A 7,122-nucleotide genomic window follows, 5' to 3' on the forward strand; every position below is an offset into this window, starting at 1 on the left:
TGTGGTGGGGGAGGGGATCATGACTTGGAATCAGAACCAGAATCGAGGGCCAGGCTCGGGCCTGGACGACAGCGGCCAGCCCGATCGGCTGTGATATTCACCGAGTCGAGTCAGGCTCGTGCGATCGCTTGGGTCTCAGGTGTCTGGGCGACCCAGGGATAGAGTGAAGCTCGCCGCACGATCGGGAGGATGTTGCAGGCTTTGTCGCTGGGGCTGCTTGCCAGAGGTTGGCCAGGGCAATGAGCTGTGGGATAGCGAATGCAAACAGCGGCACTCTGCCGGTCGGGCCTGATGGGGACAAGTTGCAGTCCCAGACGAGACGGGGGATGCCAAAACGAGTCTGTCTTGCTGGTCTGAGCCGGGGACAGAAGATCGCAGCGGCGACGGCGGTGGTGGTGGCAGAACCGGCTGCTGGCTGTCCTTGTGGATGCCTCCGGGATGCACAGGCCTCATCGACTGCATCGACTGCATCAGCTGCATCGACTGCATCGACTGCATCGACTGGAAGCATGCGCGCCCGGGCCAATTCGGCATGGGAGTTGGCCCCTGGACCAACAAAGCCGGCGGCCGCGCGGGATCCGGGGTTGGCCAGCACGCGACCCTTGTCCGTTGTTTCTTGCGGAAGAGCAGAGTGAACGAGACATGCGCTGTGGGAGGTTTTCGGGGTCAGGTAAGCCCACAGCGCTCGCGGTCGAAGCCGACAATGTCCCAGCACACCTCCTTTCTTAGCAATATTACAGCCAATCCAATAAAAAATGGACCACCCCAACAGGGAGAAGGATATTGTGATAATTCAAGGCAGTTGGCCCAAATTGTACACTCACCGAGGCTACACTTTATTCAGAAAAAAAACGGGACAATATAGCCGTTTCCATGAACATGTAGTATGTGCTGTGCTTGCGTCAAGCAAAGCCACAAGAAATAAAACAGATCACTTTGGCAGCCTCCGAGTGAAGACCGCCGGTCACTCTCCGATCTCCACAATCGACCTGCATACTGTGATCATGTTGCGCGCCGCATTGACGTCGCGATTCCACACTGTCCGGCAGCTGGGATTCTTGCAGCTCCTGACAAAGTGGGAATTCGCAACACTGGGCGCATCGAGTCCTTCCAACCGAACTGGCTCCAGGCACTTGGAGCACACTTGCGAGGTGTTGAACTCGTTCGTCGAGACTACCTTGACGCTTCCATGATGGTGATTGGGACGGCGTCGGTGGTGCTCGAATTGCTCAAAGTACTGAGCAAACCGCTGCCTCCGAGGGCTGGATGCATAGCCCTTGCCCTGTCGCCATGATGCATTGCCAAAGGCGATCACCACATCGGTCCGTATCGGGGCGTGCTTCAGGACGGCCTTGCACATCCTGTCGACGGCCACTTGGCGCCTCCTGTGGCCCGTGAATCGATGGTGACGGGCCTTCTTGCCAAGGTGGAAGTCGAGCTGCACTCGCAGCTCCGGTCGCAGGACATGGGTGAGATGGACCTTGAAGGCCTCCGAGGACGACACCTTGGGCGAGGGAGTGGTCGCCATCCAGGTCTCGATGCTGAGTCGATACTTCATGGTGTTGTGCCACTTGGTGTTGGACGTATGGCCACACATGTGCTGATAGTGACCATTCGAGAATGAGACCACCTCGTCTTGGTGGCCCGGTGCTTGGATGACCGCCGTGAAGATGGAGCCGACTCCAGGATCGATGCCAATCCAAGTGGTGCGGTTGGGGTCTGGGTCGCCGATGTGGGCCTGGATACGCTGTTCGGCAGTCGGAGGAGGCTCGATGGTCTCGGTGCGATCGGTTCGACGCACAAACTTGACGAGGCCGATGGTGCATCCAATGCCATTGGTACTGATCTCGTAGTTGAACAGCTTCTTGTTCACGTCCCGCTCTTGGAAGAGGGAACTACGCAGCTTGAAGCAACTGCGCCAGAGACGATCCTGGTTGTTAATGCCGCCATCACCTTCTTCCTTGAGCTTGTCCCTGGTGAGTCCAAGGCGTTTCTTTGGACCAAGGAGCTCCCAGAGAGTGACGGTGTCAATCTTGACATACTTGGCCCTTGCAGTGCACAGAGGGACCATCGTGCACACGGACGGAGGAGTGTCGAGAGCGAGCTGCTTCAGTGCCCACTTGATCCTGGATGCCAGCTTGTTGATCTTGGACTTGGTGGTGCCGAGCTCAGACTTGGCCTTGGTGAACCTCTTGTCGTCGGAGGGAATGCCTTGGGTAGTGAGCTCGTCCAGCTTGGCCTGGTGCTGCAGCTCGGTGACTCGGAGGGCGGGCATGTCACAGTCGATCCACTTGTGGACATTGTCGACCATCTTGTCCCGGGCGAGGATTCTCACATGATGTGAGAGGCGATGGAGGGCCCGGAAGCGGTCCTGGTCGTTGCTGTACCGAAACTCGTCCAGGACGTGGCCAAAGTCTGGATAGAGGAACTCGAGATCGGCCTTGGGTGGAGTCTGCCCTGGTTTCTCGAAGAGCTCGAGACAGGCCTCGATGGCTTCGTGCTTGTGCTTGTTGGCAGGGAAGACGGCAGCGCAGAAGCGGCGAAGGAGTCGCCAGTAGGCCAGGTCGAGGTGGGTGGTGCAGTTGGTGGCATAGGCATTGACAGCCAGGGTGAGAAGCTGACTGTGAGCACCATCAGGCAGACGAGGGGCCGGAGGCAGGTCTGCGTGCCGAGTGGTCTGGTAGTCGCGAAAGGAAGCGACCAGATGCTCGTTGTATTTCTCATTGTCCCTGGCCGTCGAGAGGGCACCGTCCTGGACGATCGTGAAGCATTGGCGGATGAAAGCAGGGGTGGACTTGGAGATGACGGGGACGGGAAGATCCTGCTCGATGCACCGGAGGATGTGCAGGTTGAGCAGCCTGGATGCCTCGAACTGGATCTGGGTCATGGCCTCGACGGTGGCCTGGATCTTGTCGCGGAGAGCGGGATTGAGACAGCAGCCATCCATCGTCTGCTTGAAGCAGCTGAACTGAGGGGCGGATGACCTTCCATCCACGAGTGGGACGACAGAACTCTTGAGGGGCCGGTATTTGGGACACTTGTTGGTGTTGCTTCGCTCGTGGTCGGTGCCATCGCACTGGCGACATCGCTTGCCGGTACTCGAGGAAGTAGATGGACCGGGGTCGGTGGGATCGACATCCATTGGATCTGCAGAAGCAGTGGTGGTGAGCGACGGAGCAACAGACGAACAAGCATGCGTGGGGTCAGAATACGAACCAGAGACAGGCTCCGACTGTGACTTGGCTTTCTTGGGCCTGGGTGGCTGAGGCTGGCCATCACCGGTACCCTTACGCTTCGGAGGCATGGGGACAGAGGATGCTGGATGCCTGCCAGTGGTACTGGTCAGAGCAGAGACTTCTTTTTATCGTACAATGGCGCGATGATCAGATCAAGGCGAGATGAGGGAAGAAAGCAGCAGGACGAAGGTGTGGCATTTATACCCGAGAGCAGGAACCCGTCTTTGCGGGCTGGTTGGAAGCGACCCTGTTCAAAAATCGCCGAGAGGTTCAAGCCAGGGATGTGATCGTGAGAATGGCGGAGTTGACGTGATTCAACCCCAGAAGCGCATCGCTCGCTCAATCAGCCGTGGGAAGACATCTGGAAGCACCCTCCGAACGGCAGACTCAAACAGGGTCACCATCCCGACTCTGAACCCCTCGGAGGCATTCAGCGCTGCTGCCTTCCTGTACTGATGCTTCACAATCCCAAAGAAGTTCTCGATGGGATTGAAGTCGGGTGAAGCAGGTGGGGTGAAGATCACTGACCATCCTCGGCGCTCGATGCAGTCCAGGACAGCCATTGTCTTGTGCATGCTGACATTGTCCATCACAATCACAGAGTCGTCTGGGAAGCTCGCTCGCTCAAAGAACTCGACCATCGAGTGTGTCTTGAATGATGTGGGGATGTACATGCGATGCAGCACACCAGAGTGGTTGATGGCAAATGCAGCCGAGACAGACTTGTGCTTCATGTGATTGCGCTGGCGAAGCGGAGCACCCTTCGGTGAGTATCCGTAGAGAGGGAAAATGGATTTCCTGATCCCTGTCTCGTCGACAAAAACGAATCGCCGCGGGTCAATGGAGCGGGCCTGGTCCCTGAACTGTGCCACTCGCTCATCCAGTCGCTTGGACTTGTAGAGGTGTGTTGCCCTCTTGTGTGAGAGACCTGCTCGGTGGATGGCAGTGTGGCAGAGTGAGAGTGATACTTTCCTCTGGAGGATGGACTCGAGCTTGCACCGCAACACAGGACCAGTCTGGAACGGGTCCTGTTCAATCAGGGTGCGAATGACTGGACATGCCTGCTCGAAGAAAGTGGATCTGCGAGCTGGGACCCGGGATGGGTCATCCAGCTTGCATCCTCGGTGCCATCGATGGATGGTGCTCTTGGACACACTGAATATGGAGGCGACCTTACGCAGGCTATGGATGAGGGCGTAGCATCGCAATGCGGCGGTGCGAAAGTCGGATGTGTGGCGAATGGTCATGGCCAGCGCGCGATGATATTGGGTAACAAAATATTCGATGAATGGTCAAAAACCCGGGTGTCCCGTTTTTTATTGGATTGCCTGTAAGGAGCATTCAGGTTTCTTGTTGCTAACCGGCCAGCTGCGAGCAACTGGTTGGATTTACAGGAGGTGGTCGGTTATCAGGTTGATTCTGGGCCCATCCCCCGCCAAAGATAAAAACGAAACGAGCTGAAGGCCAATATTTTTGAGTCATTGAAGGCTCCAAGTGACTGTGGACACGATGCCCAAGGCCGTCTTCAAGTTAGCATTGAGGGAAGTAGATGCGATGGTCGTCTTTGGCTATGCATGACGACGTCATCCCAAGGGCCATGCACCGAGTTCCCGGACGCACCCCTTCGTTAGGAACCTCGTGTCAGTGTGTTCGAATGGCCTCGAGGGGTCAGTGTTGTGATTCCCGCACTTTGAGGAGCTGCATGAATCCTATCTACCGTACTGCGTGCAGTCGCGGTGCCAATGCGGCGCAACACGATCTGCCTGTGAAAGGTAACAACAGAGAGCAGAGAGCAGCGAGTGACTTTCAAGACCTGAGATCCACTCACTGTCTTTGGCTTAAAGGCTGTCGAGATTATCTTTTCGACCACATATAACGCAGGCTTCAAGACCTGCGTTCCTTCTGAATATAAACGAAACAGAGTCTCAATAATCGTTTCTCAGCTTCAGAGGGAGACCTTTGCCTCAGCATGCATCTGTAGGAACCAGCCTGTACAGACTCTGGTCTGTTCACCGCCGGGATCGCTAGCTAGTTTATCAGCCTTCACATTATTATCTGCGAGCGAGCATGGTGGTGGCTCGACACCATGATCGAGGTATCGAATATGAAAAATGTGAAACAGTTGGAGCAATTGGGGATGAGAGGCCCTGACATCAAGTCCAGGTATCAATGCTTCATTGCAACGGAAAGTCGCCACGATCGATCAAATGGGTATTGGTCGGCGATTTGAACACGCTGTGGATGAGCTTGGCAAACTGACAGCCAATTATCCTGAAGGGAATCAAATAGATACTCGATGCAGATTCTGTGGAGCGATCTGGTTGGACAGGGTACGTTTCTGGTTGCGGTGCCGGACGACAATGACACCTGGATATCTGGTGCCTCGGAGTGGCGGACGAGTTCCAACTGTGACAGGAGAGCTGGCAAGTCAAAACCCTGAGGAGAACTTCAATTCGATGTAACTGTGCGCTAGAACTTGGCCCTGGTCGCACATTTGAAGAATTCATTCGACATATCGTCCGATTCGTACAAATTCAAGCAACCGAAAGTTCATATCACACACCAGGTCAGCTACGACCAAGTGAGCCAAATCGCTTACATGGGTGTACGACCCATGGAGTTTTGGATTGACTCCCCAGGAGCGAAGAAGCTAGTTACTTCAGTCCATGTAGGGATTGTGATGTCGAGATGACTGTTCGTAAAAACTAGCGAGAAATGGCAGGCCTGTATGCGTGATGGAAATATATTATGATAGAGAAAACAAGAATATCCTTGAACAAGGAGCAGTACTGGTTCGAGGTGAGCATGGGCTTTATAGGAACATATCCTGCCGTGGCGCGCGGCTCATGGCGCGCCGGATATGTTCCCGCCAACGTTGGTTCGTAACAATGACAGCTGCCCAAGATCGATCCTCCACCACTGTGGATCGGAGGAGGGCCCAGGACATTCCTCCGTGGGACTTGGACTGCAAAGTCCTGTGAGAGCAGGGGATGCATGGAGTGAGGGGCGCGAGAGGACCGGCGAGTCGCTGCAGATGCAGTCGCTGCAAGTCAGGGCAAGTCAGGGCAAGTCAGGGCAAGTCAGGGCAAGTCAGGGCAAGTCAGGGCAAGTCAGGGCAAGTCAGGGCAAGTCAGGGCAAGAAACATACCTGGGATGAGGGGTGAAAACACAGGACAGAGATCATTCGGTGGAGTGTCCAGGCGAGGGAATCACGGAATGAGAGCACCGACCAGCGTCATTCAGCCAGATCAAATCAAATCATCCAAATCACACAAGCCAGAAGACACAACCATCCGTATGCCAAAGTGTGTCAGACTCAACACTGCTCAGGCCATGGTGCGATTTTGGCGCAGCCACATTTCCAATTGACCGGTCCCGGCTGAAAAAATGGTCTCAAGTGGCAGAGAGAAGGAAAATAATAAAAAATGGGAAGAAAAAATAAGAAATGAGGGAAAAAAATTATAGGGGCAGCGCCAAGGGTTGGGAACGAGATTGTCCGAGGATGCAAAACGCAGTATATTGGGAGGCCCATGGCAAGGAAGCACTCACACAGACAAAACGAAAAATTTAAGCTTCGTGAACCGACCGGGATTCGAACCCGGGACGCAAGCTTGGAAGGCTGGCATGCTAACCACTACACCATCGGTCCAAGAACTTGGCATTAACGCCATTTTTTGGGCATTAGAAAATATCAAGCGCTTTACAGCACCAATCGACAATCACATCTCCCAAGACCACCAATCCCTCCTTCTTTATAACCCGTAACCATCACCAGGACCCTGGGGACATGGAAATGACCCCAGGACCCTCAGGAATAACCTTGAACCGCAGAAAATCAGAACAACCAGCCAGTCGAGCCCCCCAGCTGTGAGGACCACGACAAGCA

At 55.0% G+C, this 7,122-nt stretch overlaps 1 non-coding gene across 1 annotated transcript; it reads right to left on the minus strand.

The window, feature by feature from the left end:
• Positions 1-6,813: 6,813 nt before the first annotated feature.
• BJ171DRAFT_t273 lies at positions 6,814-6,885 on the minus strand. Its single transcript has one exon. It is a non-coding gene; the product is annotated as a tRNA-Gly (tRNA).
• Between the last annotated feature and the right edge of the window lie 237 nt (positions 6,886-7,122).

This window comes from Polychytrium aggregatum, assembly GCF_025602895.1.
Source record: "Polychytrium aggregatum strain JEL109 chromosome Unknown BJ171scaffold_51, whole genome shotgun sequence".
Classification (NCBI taxonomy): domain Eukaryota; kingdom Fungi; phylum Chytridiomycota; class Chytridiomycetes; order Polychytriales; genus Polychytrium; species Polychytrium aggregatum.